A 20,411-nucleotide genomic window follows, 5' to 3' on the forward strand; every position below is an offset into this window, starting at 1 on the left:
AACAGGACATTGATTAAACAAGCAAATATTAAGCAAGTCAAATGAAAGCGCATAAATAAAACTATAGTCGACAGGCTTCTGACTCTCATAGATGGAGGCACAGTCACACTTGTCCAAAAACTGTCACAAAGAAAAGTTTTACAAGTTTCCGTCTTAGGAAGGAATCCTTTCATCTTTTCATACACAGCAAAAACTCCAGTGTTAAATTAACACTGGAGAGTGTCTATATGGGTCCACACCTCTGAGTGTTAAATACAACACTGTTGAGTGTTAAATTAACACTTTTGACAGTGTTATATGTTTAAAAGTAACCTAGTCAGTTTTGAAGATTAACAAAGACTAACACTGAGCAGTGCTGATTTTCTAACACTGGAATAGTTCTAACATTTTGAGTTATTTTCCAGTGTTAGAAAATCAGCACTGCTCAGTGTTAGTCTTTGTTAATCTTCAAAACTGACTAGGTTACTTTTAAACATATAACATTTGTGGAAAATTCTTTCTTCGTGCCACAGAAACAATGAAGAGCAGATACAGAAAATGCCATAATATCAAAATGGCACAGGCAGAAGTGAGAGCGTGGAGGCTGGTAAGCAACACGGTTCTTAGAAGAGACCCCGGTCAGTAGTTGATTGAAATAACATTTAAACTGCTACCAAACACATGAATAAGGGCATCTTAACATTACAGTAAGTTTTACCAAAACCATTATATGCTTCACATAGTTGCAGTGATGTTGCATTAGGTTACATTAGACTGCCGGCATAACAACAGACATTAATGTTGCTGTGTCCATCCCCTGCAGACTGAGAATATTTTTGGCAGATTGACTAAATGGGAGACTTTTAAAAATCATCACTTATTCATCCTGTATGATGCAATAATTTCATTTAGTCTTCAGTGTATAGATAGCTCTTGTTTTTTTTTCCATTTCAGTTCTTTTTTTTTTTTTTTTTAACTTGCAGTGACACAGTACCCAGGAAAGGAGTCAGAAAAGGTTTTGCTGTCTGAGGGGGAAAGTCTTTTCATCTTTTCCTTGGTTAACAGTGAATCATCTGACATGAGAGGTCCTTCGAGATACAAAGAAAAGATGTAAAAGTCTCCTGGTGCTTGCACTTGCTGTACTTTTTTTATATATCTCTCATCCACAAGCGCAGTGCATGACCTACAACTTCATACTAAAAACTGTCAGTTTTTACAGAAACCCAGCATATTTTAGCAATGGTTTAACCCAAAATTTGGCCAGAAGAACTGTGATCTTAACTCACTTTATAAGGCATGTACTGCCAAGTGAGTATCTTTAATGGCTTAAAGAGGTATGGTGAACATACAGCCAGTTTTCAGTGTCAAAAGGTGGCTCTCTTTTTACCTGGTTAGCTCACAATAGGAATTTATGCTTAACACATAATGTGGTCTGGATCAAGTTACATTAAGTCTTTTGGATTAATATTAATATAATTTATCTTCTGAAGGAATAGGTTTTATACGTGCAGCCTGCAGAGAGACACTGCATCTGACTAATACCAACCAAGAAAGCTATACAGTAAAGTTATATTCACAGAAATATGTAAGCAATCAGTTGGTTATGTAGGAAACGGAATTTTACTTTTATCTGGACATAAGCTAAACTGATCATTAGGCTTTGGTTGTGTTTTAATGTATCAGTTTTAACGTTTGAGGGTACTAATATACAGCTGTCTCCAGTACTGAGGTATAAACTAAATATATTTACTTGTGAAGTAAAATGTTCTCCTAGCATTGCTGTCTTGCCTTATTTACAGCACAAAAAATACAATTTGCCAAACATTTTTATTGCCAGTTTTTTCACCATTTCTTTAATAGTGCGTACTGTGTACTTCACTTTCTGACTAACATAGACAGCAATAAAGTTCACTCACACACACCTATTATTTCTATCTGGGGGTTTTCAGTTTTGTTAAGCTGTTTTAACTTGTGTTCCCCATAAAGGTTGTGCAGACCACATGAACTTATGCTAAAACCTGGGCACTTCTCTTACTTGTCATATTAAGGAAATACTGATGAGCAGAGAAACACATGCACATACAAAACACAACAATACAAATTACACATATTGCTATTAATTAAAAAAAACTGTCATATTTTATTTTTTCACTCCCCTCCTGGGCTCTCTTTTTGCATTCAGACATCACTGTTCAGTCAGATTACTCACATTTGAAATGATTGATTACAATAGAATATATTTAGAACCTGGCATCTAGTTTCTGAGCTCATCCTTCCGCACATATATGCTACATATAGAAGTTGGGGAATAATGGGTAAAGATTCCTCCATGGAGCCTAGAGATGGAGTGGTGGAAATGGTGGAGGAATGGAAACAACAGGAAGTGATGCAACAGCAGTGACACTGACATGCCAGAGGGAGAGATGGGAAACTTTGCAGCATAAATAGACCATCAAATTGTTAGGGCACGTTTGATACAAGGAGAAATGCATATTACACATGTAGGATGGACGGGGTTACATGAAAGTAGCTAGTTCACAGGACTGACTGTATTTGTGAAGTAGTATAGCACAAAATCAAAATCAATAACGCTGGCCAAGTATGTGCATGTCAATCTGCTCATTCATCCTTGTCAAAACATTTAGTCTACAGCACCCACAATGCAACTCAAAGCTTGAAAAATTTAAGATTTTGCTGTGTATTATTTTTAGCATTCAAACATATTTTAGTAGAATAAACTCAAGGTGACATAACTTTATCAGCTCCCCTTAGACGTATGGAAAAGGAAGACAGGAAGCATGAGGTAGCGTAGGTTAGCATGTTTCTGTAACAACTATATCAAAATGTGTAATTTACTCTTTTGGATTAATTTCCCACATCTTTGGATGGTTGAAACACAAACACATGCACACACCTTCTGTCTTTCCCAATTGTAATCAGCCTTTAGACTGGAGCAGACTAAGAGGCCAGCTAAACTATCATACCACTGACCCAATTTTCTGATACAAGGCTCTAATCAGTTTGATATGGCTAAAACATTAGATCCAAGATGATATATAAAACAAGTGCTCCTCATGTTTATTTCATCCAGTCGAACACTTTTGTCTTTCCTCAAGGTTTTTCACACCAAGACAAAGTGAATAAGCCTTAGGTAAATGCAAACATTTGTATAGAAACACAGGCTGCTGTGACACTTGGTCTAAAATTGTTTCCTATAGTTCACTTTTTACAGTACATGCATTTGATGTTACAGAAAATATGCACTAAAAATTGATGCAAAAGGACAAAAGATGTGAGACGTGTGGCTTTTTAGCTGTTGTATGTTCTACAGTAGCTTGCATCAGCCAGTCTATAAAGTCTTCCGTTTCTGCTTTTTGGGGTCACTCAGGCTTTGATATAATATATAATTCTTGCTGAGGATGAAAGTTATGCATGTCTTTCTTATGTGAGCAGGAACTGAATCAGATAAAGTTACAGCTGTAAACCAATGGCATATAAGTTATTAACCTTTAGTCTGCATGAACCAATGCTCTTAGATTTACAAATTCTGCAATTTGGCCGTAGTGACACTTGGATTTATCCTCTTCACCTAATGGATTCTTAACCTTTACAGGATTGCATAAAGACTTTGGTCTTCATGGTGTCAGTGGACTTCGTGTTGGCTGCCTTTACCTTTGATGGTGAACAAGTGCTGAACTCTTACTGTTAACTGAACTGTTACTGTTTTTGTACCCATTGAATCACACAGGACCATGAGTCATAACATGATTCAGAATACGTGAGCAGCTGATGTGGAGGCAGTATTTTCTTTTCTTTTACACTTGCAAAGGTGCAAAGTTAACCTATTAGAACATCCTCTGGACTTTCAGTGTCTGTAGTATTTCTGCACAATGTAATCCAGTATTTCTTCATATGGTTTTATATCACCTCTCATGCCCCGTCATTTTTTCCCCATCAACCTTAGAGGTTTTCATAGCATGATGAATTCAAACTGAATCTAGCCACAGAACAGCTTCTTTTCCTCCAGCTTGAGCTAGATTGATTAACTCTGTCCCACCTGGTATGTCGGGTTGATTAAATCGAATGGCAGCTTCTATTGGAGATAGCAGTTGACAGGAGCAAAGTGTTTAACACACACACACACACACACACACACACACACACACACACACACACACACACACACACACACACACACACACACACACACACACACACACACACAAAGAGTTAAGGTAAATAGAACTAACTTATACTGACAGGTCCCAGCTACTGACAACTTCCTGTACAACCACTCAGTCTGGCAGGAGTTTAATTTTATTCGACAATCAAGAACCCCTGGTGTAATCTAACAGGACAAGTGGGACTAAAGTCATAATCTAATTGGGCAGCTTCTCCTGATAGGCTGCAATGGCATTTCTGAAACATGTTTTTTATTCTGTAGGTCAAATAATAATAATAACTTTAGCTTATTACACACTGCTCAGAAAAAAAGAAAAAAAGGCATACTTTTTATTCAAAGCATAGCTTCAAATCAGTTACATTTCTGGGATATTGATCTGGTCAGTTAAGTAGCAGAGGGGTTAGTTGATCAGTTTCAGCTGCTTTAGTGTTCATTTATTTCACTAGTTTTGCATTTGGCTATAGTCAGTGTCACTACTGGTAGCCTGAAGTGATACCTAGACCCTTCAGAGATTGCACAGGTAGTCCAGATCCTCCAGGATGAAAGATCAAAACAGGCAAGGATGTTTGCCGTGTCTCCCAGCACAATCTCAAGAGGTGAAGAGACTGGGTTGCCTCACCGCTCATTGGCTAAACGGCAGCAGTATGCTGATATCTTACTCCGCAGATGTGGCTCCGTTCGTGAGTTCTGCGAACTGGCTGGCCTTTTGTACAGTTGTGTTTTCAAAGTGATCCTTTAATTGTTTTGAGCAGTGTATAATATTATACTTCAGTATATTTCTAACTAATTAGACTGCTCATTCTTGTATACTTTCGGTAAAGATATCATTTGTTTTGGAGTCAACTTAAAAGAAAGGCAGTTGTGATATAGAAAAGTGAGATCAGAGGTCAAGTGTGACATGATATTTAGATGCAAACTATACAGGGAGTGCAGAATTATTAGGCAAGTTGTATTTTTGAGGAATAATGTTATTATTGAACAACAACCATGTTCTCAACGAACCCAAAAAACTCATTAATATCAAAGCTGAATGTTTTTGGAAGTAGTTTTTAGTTTGTTTTTAGTTTTAGCTATTTTAGGGGGATATCTGTGTGTGCAGGTGACTATTACTGTGCATAATTATTAGGCAACTTAACAAAAACCAAATATATACCCATTTCAATTATTTATTTTTACCAGTGACACCAATATAACATCTCCACATTCACAAATATTCATTTCTGACATTCAAAAACAAAACAAAAACAAATCAGCGACCAATATAGCCACCTTTCTTTGCAAGGACACTCAAAAGCCTGCCATCCATGGATTCTGTCAGTGTTTTGATCTGTTCACCATCAACATTGCGTGCAGCAGCAACCACAGCCTCCCAGACACTGTTCAGAGAGGTGTACTGTTTTCCCTCCTTGTAAATCTCACATTTGATGATGGACCACAGGTTCTCAATGGGGTTCAGATCAGGTGAACAAGGAGGCCATGTCATTAGTTTTTCTTCTTTTATACCCTTTCTTGCCAGCCACGCTGTGGAGTACTTGGACGCGTGTGATGGAGCATTGTCCTGCATGAAAATCATGTTTTTCTTGAAGGATGCAGACTTCTTCCTGTACCACTGCTTGAAGAAGGTGTCTTCCAGAAACTGGCAGTAGGACTGGGAGTTGAGCTTGACTCCATCCTCAACCCGAAAAGGCCCCACAAGCTCATCTTTGATGATACCAGCCCAAACCAGTACTCCACCTCCACCTTGCTGGCGTCTGAGTTGGACTGGAGTTCTCTGCCCTTTACCAATCCAGCCACGGGCCCATCCATCTGGCCCATCAAGACTCACTCTCATTTCATCAGTCCATAAAACCTTAGAAAAACCAGTCTTGAGATATTTCTTGGCCCAGTCTTGACGTTTCAGCTTGTGTGTCTTGTTCAGTGGTGGTTGTCTTTCAGCCTTTCTTACCTTGGCCATGTCTCTGAGTATTGCACACCTTGTGCTTTTGGGCACTCCAGTGATGTTGCAGCTCTGAAATATGGCCAAACTGGTGGCAAGTGGCATCTTGGCAGCTGCACGCTTGACTGTTCTCAGTTCATGGGCAGTTATTTTGCGCCTTGGTTTTTCCACACGCTTCTTGCGACCCTGTTGACTATTTTGAATGAAACGCTTGATTGTTCGATGATCACGCTTCAGAAGCTTTGCAATTTTGAGACTGCTGCATCCCTCTGCAAGATATCTCACTATTTTTGACTTTTCTGAGCCTGTCAAGTCCTTCTTTTGACCCATTTTGCCAAAGGAAAGGATGTTTGCCTAATAATTATGCACACCTGATATAGGGTGTTGATGTCATTAGACCACACCCCTTCTCATTACAGAGATGCACATCACCTAATATGCTTAATTGGTAGTAGGCTTTCGAGCCTATAAAGCTTGGGGTAAGACAACATGCATGAAGAGGATGATGTGGACAAAATACTCATTTGCCTAATAATTCTGCACTCCCTGTAATGTGATGTTTAGAATCCTCATATACCAGTGTTGTTTCCTAACTGTTGGCAATAAAAACAAGGATGTAGACATTTTATGAAATGTCTTTTATTTCATAAAATGAAATAACCACTAACCTCAACTTTAAAGATGAGGTTAGAGGTACAAAGTACATGATATTTAAAATCCCCATATATATTTCCATATACGCCTATATAGGCAATATTGGCTGATTGCATGGTTTTCACATACGTTGGCAATTGTATTCTATTTATCAATTTTCCTCATTTTCTTGATGACGATGGTGGATGAACTCTCTGTGGAAGCAAACAGTCCTCCACAATTGCAATGTAACTGCAAATAACAAGAGGTTTAAGCAACAGGTTTACCACCAGTGTGGATGATTCTATAAATTATTTTCTTTAAAAACCAACAATTTTAAGATTTTTCCTTCTGCATTATGTAGAAGGTGAAAGTTTATGAAATATTATTTTTGCTATAGAAAGGCAATCTATGTCCTTACTGGCACTCAGTTTGAAACTGGATGTCAATTGGGAAATCATCCAATATGAAAGTAATTTCGATATTTAGTTAGCTCCAATTTTAAGCAATACTTTGACTCTGGAGTATTATCCCTATTATTCTACACATATTAGCCTGACCAGAAGTGAAGCATTGTGTTTTGGCTGTGTATGACAGGGAAGGTCAGCGTCAGTGTTTTGTGAATTAAATTTGTTTCATTTAGAAAAATGTAACATACCTCTGAAATAATATCTTTATGCCAATTCTGGATATAGGTCAGATGTCCGCCTTTACCCCTTCACTCACACCTTGATACATATTCTAACCAATTTCTATTCCAGCTAAATAGTTGTATATTAGCAAGTCCCAGTGACTGCGCATCATACTGAAAATCTCAAAGACACTGATGGACGGATTGGGTGATACAAAGTTTGTCTTCGCTTCAACCTCAGCAGTCAAAGGCTCTAAAGACCACATGCTGCCTTTAAACAGCTACTGTAACATCTAAAAGATGTTAGAGCTGCAGCCAAGACTTCAGAAGACTGTGATTAACTCACAGAGTACATAAAAGATTAAAGATTATAAATTATTCTTTCCTTGACTATTTTTTTATGTTCTTTGTGTTTCTCTTTCTCCATTTTTCTCCGACCATTATCTTTTTCCTTTTTTGATTGGCTTTGAGCTGGCTGGACATAATCCTCCACGCTATTCGAAATGGGAAAAAAAATACATAAATTTTGCTGGGAAATCTGTATTTTAGACAAATTAGAATTGTTATTGTCTGTTAACTAGAAAGGATTCCAGTGACATGTGTCTAAAAAGTACAATTTTTAAAAAAAAAAAAAAAGTTACATGTTGAGAGATTTCTGCTGTCTACCCATGTGAATAATGGATTAAAGATTTGCTGACTTAAAGGTGTGCTGCTGAAGAGATGAGTACTCTGAATCCAGTTATTCTGCAGCATATCAAATCTCCTATCAAGCCATGGCAGGGACACATGAATAATTTGAATAATTTTTCTTCGCCTGTTCTGATTTTAATCTACTTTTTCTTCTGCCCATTTCTTGCCTCTGTTTCAAGATACAAATACATACGAATGTGTCATATTTAATCATAAAATGTTAAAAAATACAAAATAATAAAGATGGTAAATGAAATAATAATTCAAAAACAATAATAAAAGTAATAATAAGCTGCACTTATTCCAGATTATTTTGTTATGTTAAATGAAGTCAGTAAGTAGTAATGAAGTATCATCAGGAGTTATAGCATAGTGTACGAAAGATTTCTGTTTATATACACAGAAAATAAAAGAGTTGTATCATTTCCCTGGATTCTTGATTATGTCTTAATTTTGGTGTGTGTATAAAAAGCTACTTTATTTCTCCTGCTATGCATATCTATACATTTTCTGCTATTCATATGTTTAATGAAAAATTAATACTTGCATGCATGCAGGAAAAGTTCTGCCACAGTTAATAATGATACCATAGATGAAGACGCACACACCAATTTGCCTACGCATAAACATAAAAAATTCATAGTGAGTTCTGCTAGACCTAATTAGCATCATGGACACGCACTCAATAGATATGTCAGTTCATGAAGCATTCTGGATGTGGTACATGGGGCTTTTTATTTAAATAAAAAGCAAACAAAAAGTGTTATAAAATATAATAACCTGCAAAATGATTTTCTTTCACTGTTCATTTATATATATATTTTTAGAAAAATTCTGGCTGACATGCTGCATTACATGAACCTTCAGGTTTTTCTTTTTGCTTTTATCTGCTGTCCACAGCATCAAACAATCTATTCACTTGTTGTTGTTGAGAAACACCAGTTTAATGCCTCTGTGCTGTCTTTCAGTCCAGCATTGCCCAGCTTTCCTAGCGGCCTGTGGGATCCCCGGGTAGTTGTAGCTATCCTCAATATCTGCAATGTTGCCTTTAGGTAGTGCAATTCCCTCAGTTTCGACTATCTTCTTCCTCTTTGTTACCATCCAAAAACACTTCTCCAGTTCAAATGACATTCCAGTGTTATTGCTGTAGATCCTTGTGGTGTGGATCAGTGAATCGATGTCTTGTTCACTCTTTTTTTTTGGATGACATCAAGCTGTAACAAAATAATCTGGAATAAGTACAGCTTATTATTACTTTTATTATTGTTTTTGAATTATTATTTCATTTACCATCTTTATTATTTTGTATTTTTTAAACATTTTATGATTAAATGTTAAAAAATGTTAAATAGAGGAGGTGGTGATTGCTCTATTCCCTTGCTGACACCCAGAAATCCCACAGTGGCTGGAAAAAGCTGGACTGAAAGACAGCACAGAGGCACTAATCATGGCAGCACAGGAACAAGCTCCAAGCACAATATCATAGAGACAAGTATGCACAATGCTAGATCCCAAGTGCAAACTATGCAAAGATGCCCCAGTCCAACACATAACAGCAAGGTGCAAGAAGCTAGCAGGCAGTGCATACATGAAATGCCATAAGTGGCCAGCATTGTATACAGTAACCTCTGTGCCAAGAATCGCCTGGAAGTCCCAAGGTCAAAATGGGACACGTCCCTGAGGGTGGATAAGAATGACTGAGCTAATATCTTGTGGGACTTCCAGATACAGACAGACAAAGAGATGAATGCTAACCAGCTGGATATAGTAGTGGTGGACAAGCAAAGGAAGATGAACGTAGCGATAGGTGTAGCTATACCAACTGATAGCGACATCAGGAAGAAAGAACATGAGAAGCTTGAGAAATACCAAGGGCTGAGAGAAGAACTTAAGAAGATGTGCAGAGCATTCTGGATAAGTTTCTTAGATCTTTGCTCGGAAGAGCACAATCCTAGGAACAGCAAAGGTACTGTGCAGAGCCCTCAAGCTACCAGGCCTCTGGAACCCGAGCTTAAAGGATAAATACCGCCTGCATGGGCGAGAAGGGATTTTTAAAATATATCCATCCATCCATTCTCTTCTGCTTATCCTTGTCAGGATCGTGGGGGAGTGGGAGCCTATCCCAGCTGTCTTAGGGTGAGAGGCTGAGTATACCCTGGACAGATTGCTGTCACAGCACTAACACATAGAGAAGACTACCATTCGCGCTCACATTCACGCCTTTTTTCATATGTTTTTTTTTTTTTTTTTTTTTTACTTTCAACAAACAAAGAAGTAAAAATTGTTTTTTGTAATCAAAAGAATCATGCTCTTAATAAGTGGATAAGTTCACTCAAATATATGATCAGTTACTACCTTTAAACAAGTTGCACTTTTGAAAATTCCCAACTGGGATAAAGGGGATCTAGAAAGATGTGGGGAAAACAGTAGCCTGAACACCACTCTAAATAAATATAAAAATAGATATAAAAATAAAAAATTCTTAATTAAACTGGTCTCCATTATTTGTATCCACATGCAATGACAGCCTTTAGAGAAAATTTCCTTAAAATGTACAGTCACAAGAAGTCTAAGTGGATATCTAAAACCTGATATACTGGTCTATGAAACAACAACAAAAAAGAAGACAACAACAATAAACATGCGTGAATGAAGCATAAATTTAATTAGAATTAATTGAAAACAATGGATCTGGCATGTCTGTAAAAAATGTAACAAAAGACATATCTTGGCAAGGTTAATTGTTTCTTTGTCTCACAGTATTGCTGTAATTAATTTTTAAAAACCTAGATGACCTTCTTCTTATTGACACTGTAAACGCCATTAAACTACATTAAACTAATGTGGAGTTGCAAATTACAATAGTCTGCGTTGCACTTTATGCAACACAGAATGCATCAGCTCGAGAAATCATGTCAACTGAAACAAACAGGGGTTTTCCACAGTGTTAACAGCTTCATCCATAATAAGCCATGAAGGGAAGCCATGCATGGTTGACTGTAGATGGTAGACACATCTATTTATTAAGCTAATATGGGGTGAGAGCATTCACTCGCATGAGTCTGTAAAAGAGTAAAGCCGACACTGTTTTTATCCTCAACATCACAGTTGCCTTTGTCTCCTCTAAGCAATATTTTGAGATAGCAACAGTTCTCTGGAACTATTCTAAAATGTCATTTTTTGACCTCCACATGATGAAATGGAGCTCGGTATGAAAAGACCAAAGGGGGAAGTAAGGAAATATTAATGCATTATTCTTATAGCTGCAACGAAAAGACGTTAAAATGGATGGATTGGTCAATAAAACAGTTGAAGCAGACTCTTGTTCATACTTTAATGAAGTACCAAATTTATCATCTTCCTTCCCATTTTGAAATTATATCTAATAGCAAAAGGTTAAACATTAAGTAGCAAAGCTATTGAAATGACAGTAAATTCTTATTGTAATGTTCTGAACGACACTGTATGATTTAATTAAAATGTGCCATCTGAGAGTAAAAAACGTTCTCACTCACCCTGTCAAAGTAAAAATGTGATTTTTAAAGTGGAAGCTATTCATATGAAATTTCTTTTTCACTAAAGTGTGAAAAGTGCACTTACTCAAGTTGAATGATTAAATAGCTGAGGAATGTTTGGTAGTGATTTAAGGACATCCTTTGTCAAAATGACATTTTTAGAAGAACAGGTTGTAAGATGGCTTATTTGCCTAGGTTATACTTGGATATACATCATATAGTTTTTTCACTACTTTAAGAGTTGACCATCCACTTTTACATTGTTGTAGAAAATGCTTCTTATGTGACTGGTCATATTTAATGCACTAAACAAAAATCTTATTCAAGAAAGAAAAAAATATCCATGAAAAATGACAATAACTGATGGATTTTGCATTTTTCTTACTAAAGTTCTCTGTCTAAACCACCTATTTATCTGTCTGTCTGTACATAATACATACAATGTGTGTGTGATGCCTAAAATGGACAAATATGGATAAAGTATGCAAGTTGTGTGCTGCTCACGGTGAAATTCTTCAATTCTTTATAGCCACTTTAGCAATAATGCAACATGCGTGGCTGGATAAGGTCATGTTCACAGTCAACTGTCTCGGTTCAGAAGAGAATGTCTACTTAGTAAAGATGTAAAGCTGCTTTGGGAAGCAAATTAGAACTCCTGAAATATCAAACAAGTCTTTCATAGCTTCTTAGTGCTGAATAAGTAAAGTGTCCACACAGAGAAATTGGATCTGCTGGAGTATGTTTGAAGTTTTGAAGTCACAGCGTGGCCCCCATGATCTTCCTCTCCCAATACAAAGAAGCAGGCTTACTGTTGGCTCAGCTCCATTCATGAGCCACAGAATTTGCAAATGAACGCTTGTGACTCATAGCCGCTTCCCCCTAAAATACACCATGCATCTTTAAGTAAGGAGGGTATGAAACATTTTGTGAAATTCGCTGAATTTATGGCTGCTCTGTTGTTTCTTCTGGCTGTTTTCCAAAATCGTTTCAAAGCATAATTTCCAAATTATCATAATTATACCAGTTGGAATTACTGTAATTATAGAATTATTGTAATTATTATTAGATTGAACATTTCCCCTGTTTACATAATGATTGTGTTAGTACTTGATTCAAAGACTGACAGCAACTTGATTGCTGCTGCTTGTCTCTGTCCTCTCATGTCCATGTCTTTTATTCTGACTTTTGTCATCCACTTTCATATGCAAGAATATCCATAACTCCTTAATTATCTTTCTTTCCCAACCCCTTTTCTCATACTTAATGATCACCCCTTCGCTCCTTCTCTATCTTTAGGTTTTAGAGCTTATCATCTTCTCCGTGGTGTTTCTTTCATTGTTATTTTTTTGTAATTATTTCTTGTCAAAACTATCTATCTATCCATCCATGTGTCCTCCCCCTCACTCTCTCGTTGCTCATCCATCTCTCACCTTCCTTTTCCCCTAATGAGCAAAATGTCGTCTGTTTCTGCTCCAGATATGTCAGAAATCTCTCCTGACAGAATCAAACATTCATCACAAACACATATATACACACACAGCAGACTGTGCTTCCCCTCAACTCTGAAGCTTCTGAGAATAGTTTGATCTTCTGATCGGGACTAACATAGGATTTTTTTCTGCTTTCCTTGTCTACTCCCTTTTTTGTCTGTATACACAGGTAATGCTATGTTTAAAATAACATATTTTGACCTTATGTTCTCTGAGGCAGTGCAACCGTTTCCACTGCAATTCAAACAAATGAGAATTTTAATCCATTTCATGCAAAACAATATGTGACAATGCTAGGAAAAAAACTTGCTTATATCGTCTAACGTATGAAAGAAACAAAAAGCTAGGGAGTACAAAGTCAATCAATGCAGACATTATATATATATATATATATATATATATAAAACGCAAGACATGGGACACAGTTTGTAGTTTGCCAACTGTCAACGCTTTCCCAACACTAGATGAATGCTTTCTGCATGCCAAGGCAATATTATTACATCATACATTCATTTAGTTTGTTTTGACTGTAATGGTGGACTTTGCATGGACTTACTTTTCTTATTTCATCTTACTGAAAAGAAAGCACTGGATGTAAACCTTGTGTTCTTTCCTTCACATCAATAGAGAGGGAAGGTCAGAGTAATCTAAAGGCTTGCATGAAGCTAGTTTCTAGATGTGCTTTGAAAAAGGAGAACATGCTGAATCTTTGCTCAACTCCTGCTCCAAAATCAACAACATTCACTCTTCCTGTGGTCCTCAGCTCATGTCTCCATATGCTCTGTAGCCTTCATTTGTAATTAAATTTTTGAGCCACCCAAAGTCAGAATCCATATTCCTTCTAATCACAGCTGGATTTCTGCCTATGGGATGAGTTATTTGCTCAGCAGTAAGACCCTAGTCTTTGTGAGCCATACAAAAGGATTACAAAGCAATTCACAGTCTTAGTAGCAACATGTGAGACTACAGTGTTTAGTTTGTCTTTCTTTGTTGTCTTTTTTAGCAGTTTGGTTCTAAAGACTTCTTGATTAAGGATTTAATGTCTGAAGAATAAATTAATCACATATATAGCACTGTATGATTTAGGTCGAGGGCATTCAAAATTTTGATGATTACTTAAGGGAGAAGACACAAAAGAAAAAAAAAGCACGCAGTAAAGACTTTGTGGCAGTCTGTTCCCAGAATTATGATCTTGTTTTTGTTTTGTTTTTTATAATTACATTATCGCAGTTTTTTTTTCCTTTGGGTTTGTTTTTTTTTTTTTGGTCAGTTGTTGCTTTCAGCGTTTAGTCCAGAAAGTTTAGTCTGGTATACTCGTTTGAGCAAAAGTTGAAATGAAAGAAAAATGTCCTGATCTGCACCGTTGTATCACAGTATAAATTGTGGACAAATGAAATCTATAACAATTCGTTCTTTTCCTGTCACGCTCATTAGCTTTATATAATAAAAGGATAAAAGGATAGCAAAGCATTAAGTGACTTTGACATGACATGCTCATGTATTAGATAACGTATTGATATACTTGATGATGCATGTAACAGCTGATACATTAACTGCCTTTTTGTTTCTCACTAATGGCAATTCCACAGATGGCTGCACAATGATGTGATGAACCTTGAATTAATATTTAATGGCTTAGAAACTTCACACTACCATGTGACAGTTTCACTTGGAAAAGGTTTTTTTTTCCTCATTGAGCTTGAAATTGTTTCAACGATTATAGAATTGCAAGGTGAAAATGATCACTTAAAAATACATTAGGAACGAGTAAACATGGCGCATATAGTCACATCTGACCGATCACAAAACTGCAATAAATGAAATGGAATTAATCTGAAATGAAAAAATGCACAAGTTAAAATAGGTATTTTCCATTCAGACATGAAGGAGAAGTAGAGCTAGTCCACCTCAGCATGGCCATTGATTAGTATCCCCAGTGGAATTAAAGACTTTGCTAAAAGGCACCTTCTGAAAAGTTACACAAAGGTGTTGTAACAGAATGTGTTCTCAGCTTCTTTGGTGTGAAGCTGCCACCAATCAGCAGAGGGCACTGATGGCAAAGAAAGTGGAAGAAGAAGAAGGAGACAAAAAAAGTGTCTGCAGGGGATATTAGATGGATGAAACAGAAAGGAAAAGGAGAAAATTACATTTAAAGAAAGGAGAAGAAATCTAGAACAGAAGATGGGGGTGGAAAGGGGTTGAGGTAGAAGAAACTGTTATACAGTAGGGAGGAAATAAGAGGTGTGGATATAAAACAGTTAATGAGAACAGTAGGTGAGAAGATGCAAAGAAGGACAAGAACTGTAATGGAGTTAGAATATATTACACAGGAAGAATATAAAGAGAAGTGGGGTGATAAAACGAGGAGCATAAGGAAAGTGAAAGGCTGTAGAAGAGGAGAGAATGGAGAGACGAGACATAGCAACAAATGTTAAAATCTACATACTATCTGTTTACAATGGCAATGTTAACATGCTAATGTTAAGCAGGCAATGCTTATCACATTAACCGCATAGATTTAAGTAATCTAGATGGCGGTTGCTTTCACCAAGGTTAGCAACTGTGTTTATTAAAAAACACACACACACACACACACACACAACTCTACAAAGCACAACTGAAAGTAATGATGGTTTTAAATTTGATCATAAACGTCACAACATTGGTCAAAATAACGTTCTCATAGTTGCTAGGTGACAATGCAGTGCAATACTAAATTATAATTCACTCAAAAAATGAACAAAATATGCCAAAGCTTGCCTTGAACAAAGGCACAGACACACAGACAGAACAATAATTTAAGTGTGACTCTGAAAAGAAAAAAAACGTACGATGAAAAGCATTTAAATGGCAAATGGCCTGTATTTGTATAGCGCTTTTCTAGTCCCTAAGGACCCCAAAGCTCTTTAATTTAATCACAGTTAATTAGCTGTGGAGATTTCCATTCAGTTGCATCTCATCTCATGGTCTTTACACGACAAACTTTGTCTTGGGGAGTAATGAGTAAATGTTTCTTCCCAGAGCCTGCAAATGGACATGGAGATGGTGGATGGATGGAGATAGTGATACAGGGTAGCAGTAGCGCTGACATCCAAGAGGGAAAGACGGGACATTATGTGGAATAAACAGATCACAGACCACCACACAGGCCATCAGTGGGGTATGCTAGATATTTGATATGAGAAGTAATGTTCAGTAGGGACACACATCATTTACTGCCATTGCTGTGATAGGATGACATGGTGGAAAGAAAGGTGAAAGGTTTTGCAGTATTTAATAGATTACCAGACTGAGGAGGGTGGGGGCAATTATACATGCATTTGAAACAGTCAGGCTTGAGTTGACTGAACTACTTTGTAGGCACTTCCTCCACATATTGGTGTTTTACTGCTCAACTATTATAGTAGAGCTGATGGAAAATGTCATTCTGCAACATTACGTATGATTTACAGTTCAAAATAACCATCATTTATCCTGCACTGTGCTTTGGTGCAGCCTCAGTTCATTCACTGTCAGAAACAAACTGCTTTAGTTGCTCTCCCTTTGAAGACACGCTCTGTTTAAGACAACCTGATTGGCTCCCCACTGCAAACATGAGGTGTGAACAGTAGGTGGTAGGGGAAGATGTGTTTTCACACAGATAAAGCTGTGTGCTTGAGAAGACCATGTCAAATAGTTCACCTCTAAATAAACGGCATAGCATCTGAAAACTGAGCTTTAAATTCATAGGGGTTAATTGTAAGCATGCATGAGCATCCAGTATATTAACAGAAAAAAAGGAAAACAATATTAGGTCAGTTTTAACTTGGACATATTATGATTCTCTACTTCTCCATTCAACATGTCAAAGTGACCACTGACCACTCAAGATGCTGGACATAAAATTATCCTCTATTGTCAAATGAAAATTTAGCTGCCAGTAGGACTGTGAATGTCTGTGTGAACATCTGAATCACAGGAAAATCATCAAGGACTCTGTCCACTGTGAAAACGCTTTACCTCTAGTATAACTGAAACGAATTCAGGCTGACAGCTGCTATTCTTTACTCAGCAGTCAAGCCTGCACGTGGTATAAGATCCACAAAATTGCTTAAAATATAAAAAAAGACGACAAAAAAAAATAAAAATAGTGACCCTCCAAAGATAGCTATTTTACGCGTAGAAAAGCAAACAGATTAACTGTGTAATTATGTAAAAAAAAAAAAAAACACCAGGGAGAAATTGCTCATTGCTCTCCTCAGTTCACAGTGATATTATACCCCCCGCCCACCCCACCTCAATTGAGTAAATAAAACATTTACAATGAAAATTATAAATGGTGATTATGCAAAAATACACAGACACAATATGAAGATGGCTTCTTTCACTGTCTGTCTAATGCTCCAATCAAGTCACATAATGACCGAGTAAAATTAACCATCTCTGACTCTCAACAGTCAAATAAAAGCTATGCATAGAAATAAGATCTCATCATAATGTGAAATATACAAATAGGATGTTTAAAATGTCTGTATGAATGGCACAGAGTAAAAAATTGTTTTCATATTACAAACAATGCAAGTTAAAAATAGAAGCTGTTAATGTGTTGATCAAAGCTGAGTGTACACCATATACTTCCTACAAAATAAAATTAAGCGTGGATATGTTGCACAACAACAATTAGCTAATCTGAGGACACAAATTAATTAACATGTTGTCTTGAGGTGTACATGCAGACATACATGTACATGTACATTTTTTTTTTACAGTCAGCGTATCTTTAGGTTGACTTTCCTTGAGGTTAAAGGCAGAAGTTATCACCTTTTCCCCTCTTTTGTCAGATATGTAAGTTATAAATCCCTATTGAACACATACATAATCCACATGAGAACTACCAAAACACATGTTATAGCAAACATGCTTCATTTGTGACTGTGACAGGAGAGAGAAATGCTAGTGAGTAAAGACTGATTTTACTTCAATTCAGTTTTATTCATATAGTGTCAAATTACAACAACAGTTTATTTAAGATACCCTAAATAAAGACCCTATAATAATTCCAGAGAAAACAGAGAAAACACCACCAAGCAGATGACCCCCTATGAGCAAGCATTTCAGTGAAAGTGTATTTTTCTATTTTGATTTTTCCAATATATCTCAAATTCACCTTTTCTTCCTGTCCTTTGTGCTGCTGTGACAAGGGGATTTCCCCTGTGTGGGATTAAATAAAGTCTATGTCTATCTGCCACAACCAGGTGAGCAAAAAACTTTGTGTGAAGAAGAAACACTCGCTGAATCACGGGAAGCTCAGAGCAGCTACAGCCTATTGCAGCATAAATAGGGGAGGTTTCAGGCTCACCTAACTATATGCTTTTATTTTAACAAACAGTATTTAGGATATTTAAAAATTGCTATTGTAAATATTTTAGATGAATAAGGATACATTTATCTTTAACAGATCTAAAGGATACAGACAGATTGACAGATTGGGGTAACACAGAATAAAGTTTTGTTTCCACGGCACCTTGAAGTCACAGGCGCCCAGACGTGAGCTGACACTGTTCCCATGCATTTATTGTTTATTCCGCATTATTCCTTCAGAAAAGCAAAGCTCTGACAGAGGTTTGGGGCTCCATCCAAAGTGTGAGCAGCTGTAACTGCTTTGTCTGGCTGTGTCTGTGGATATGCCTATTTCTGGCTCTACAGTAACAGTTGTTGCTATTTCTATGGTGCTTTGGCTGCAGTGGTTGTGTGCGGGTACTATTCACTGCTCCTATTAGTATTAGATGAGAGAGCAGTATAAAGCCAGACACTTAACCAGGTGTTTTCTAGCAGATATGACAAATATGTTATCATTCCCTCTTAGGAGTTCATCATAATGCTCAGTCAGCATAACCCACAGGACAAACATCCTACTCAAACTGCATGTAGTCAGTGTTAAAGCCTTTAACAATGACTGTGACACTCTCTCATGGCTACAGTCACAATTGAAAGCACAGAGCAGCCAAACTTCACCTGACAGGACATACTAGGTATGCTGGATTCTTCCTCTGGGAGAATCAGAGAAGACTATGGTACTTGTATTTGCAAGTCATATTTGTGAGATCTTAAGATGACACTGTAATCATAAAAAAAAAAAACAGCTGATGATTGTTTTGTTTTAAGTAATATAGTTACTACACCACTAAAACGTCAGACCTATGCAATTGTTTCTTGATTTTATCTTTGGCAGTAGCTTTCTTTGACTGTGTTTTGTAAAGCAACTGATGAACATTTGACACTTGCACCTGAGACACAGAAAGCACAGCCACTGTTGCAGACACCTCTCTATGAATGGACCCTGTTAGCTGTGCCATTCAGGCATATTTGCCCTAATGTCTGTCACACTATATGGCCTGATCCTCAATGCATGTGCATTTATCACATATTATAACGACATTCTAAATCAGTGTGTGTGTGTGTGTGTGTGTGTGTGTGTGTGTGTGTGTGTGTGTGTGTGTGTGTGTGTATGTGTGACAGAGAGAGAGAGCCAGATGTCATAATACTATGAATAATATACAATAGGACTTTCACACTGCAGTGACACTATAAATAATATATCTTGTGAATTGCTCAGGGTGTGTGTCTGTGTACGTGTATGTGCAAACAGCCACACACAAATGCGCTCATGTATGTGAGTGTGTGTGTGTATGTATGTATGTATGTATATGTGTGTGGGTGTGTGCGCCAGCTGCTGATGTTAGGATCTTGCTGAGCAGAAGTAGCAACAGTGAGAAGTCTCAAGAGCAGACTTAATACATTATGTTCTCACTGTTTAATAAGGATGAGCTTTGCTGACATTGTGTGGGCTACCACCTCCATATTAAAACAAAAAGCACAGTCAGATCTTAAAGACAATCGTACCCTCAGTCTTCCATTTCATGCTGAAATCTCATCTCCTCACCAAAACTAAAACCAGTCTAAAATTGTCCTAATAATCATCGTTCCTGTCTACCTGCTTTAATCTGCGTTTGTTTTCATTTTAAAAAATCAAAATGTGAACTTATGATAGATGCTAATTCAGAGGATGGGCCTTGTATTGTTGTGGTAGCTCTCACCTTTTCACTTGTCTGTGATTGTCAAAATACATTAAACACGCAAATATACACATATAAGAAATGAAATACAAAAACACCAGAACTACAACAAAACCAGTCAGAGAGCGCAACTCCTCCTGAAGGACAAAAAACTAAACTTTCACAAAAAATGTCATGTTTTGTTTTTATTACAACATGCTGATGTCAGCTTTTTATGGCATCATTATGGTATCTTAGGTGGTAGTAACATTTTAAAAAGTGTGTTGTACAGCTCTCTGGATGCCATTGCATATGCTATT

General features: G+C 37.0%; 1 protein-coding gene across 3 annotated transcripts in view; it reads right to left on the reverse strand.

Annotated features, from left to right (window-relative positions):
- The window catches only part of grip2b (glutamate receptor interacting protein 2b), a 289,022-nt gene that overhangs the window by 102,258 nt on the left and 166,353 nt on the right, over positions 1-20,411 (reverse strand). The gene's annotated exons all lie outside the window — the stretch shown is intronic.

Source organism: Maylandia zebra, linkage group LG5 (assembly GCF_041146795.1).
Source record: "Maylandia zebra isolate NMK-2024a linkage group LG5, Mzebra_GT3a, whole genome shotgun sequence".
NCBI lineage: Eukaryota > Metazoa > Chordata > Actinopteri > Cichliformes > Cichlidae > Maylandia > Maylandia zebra.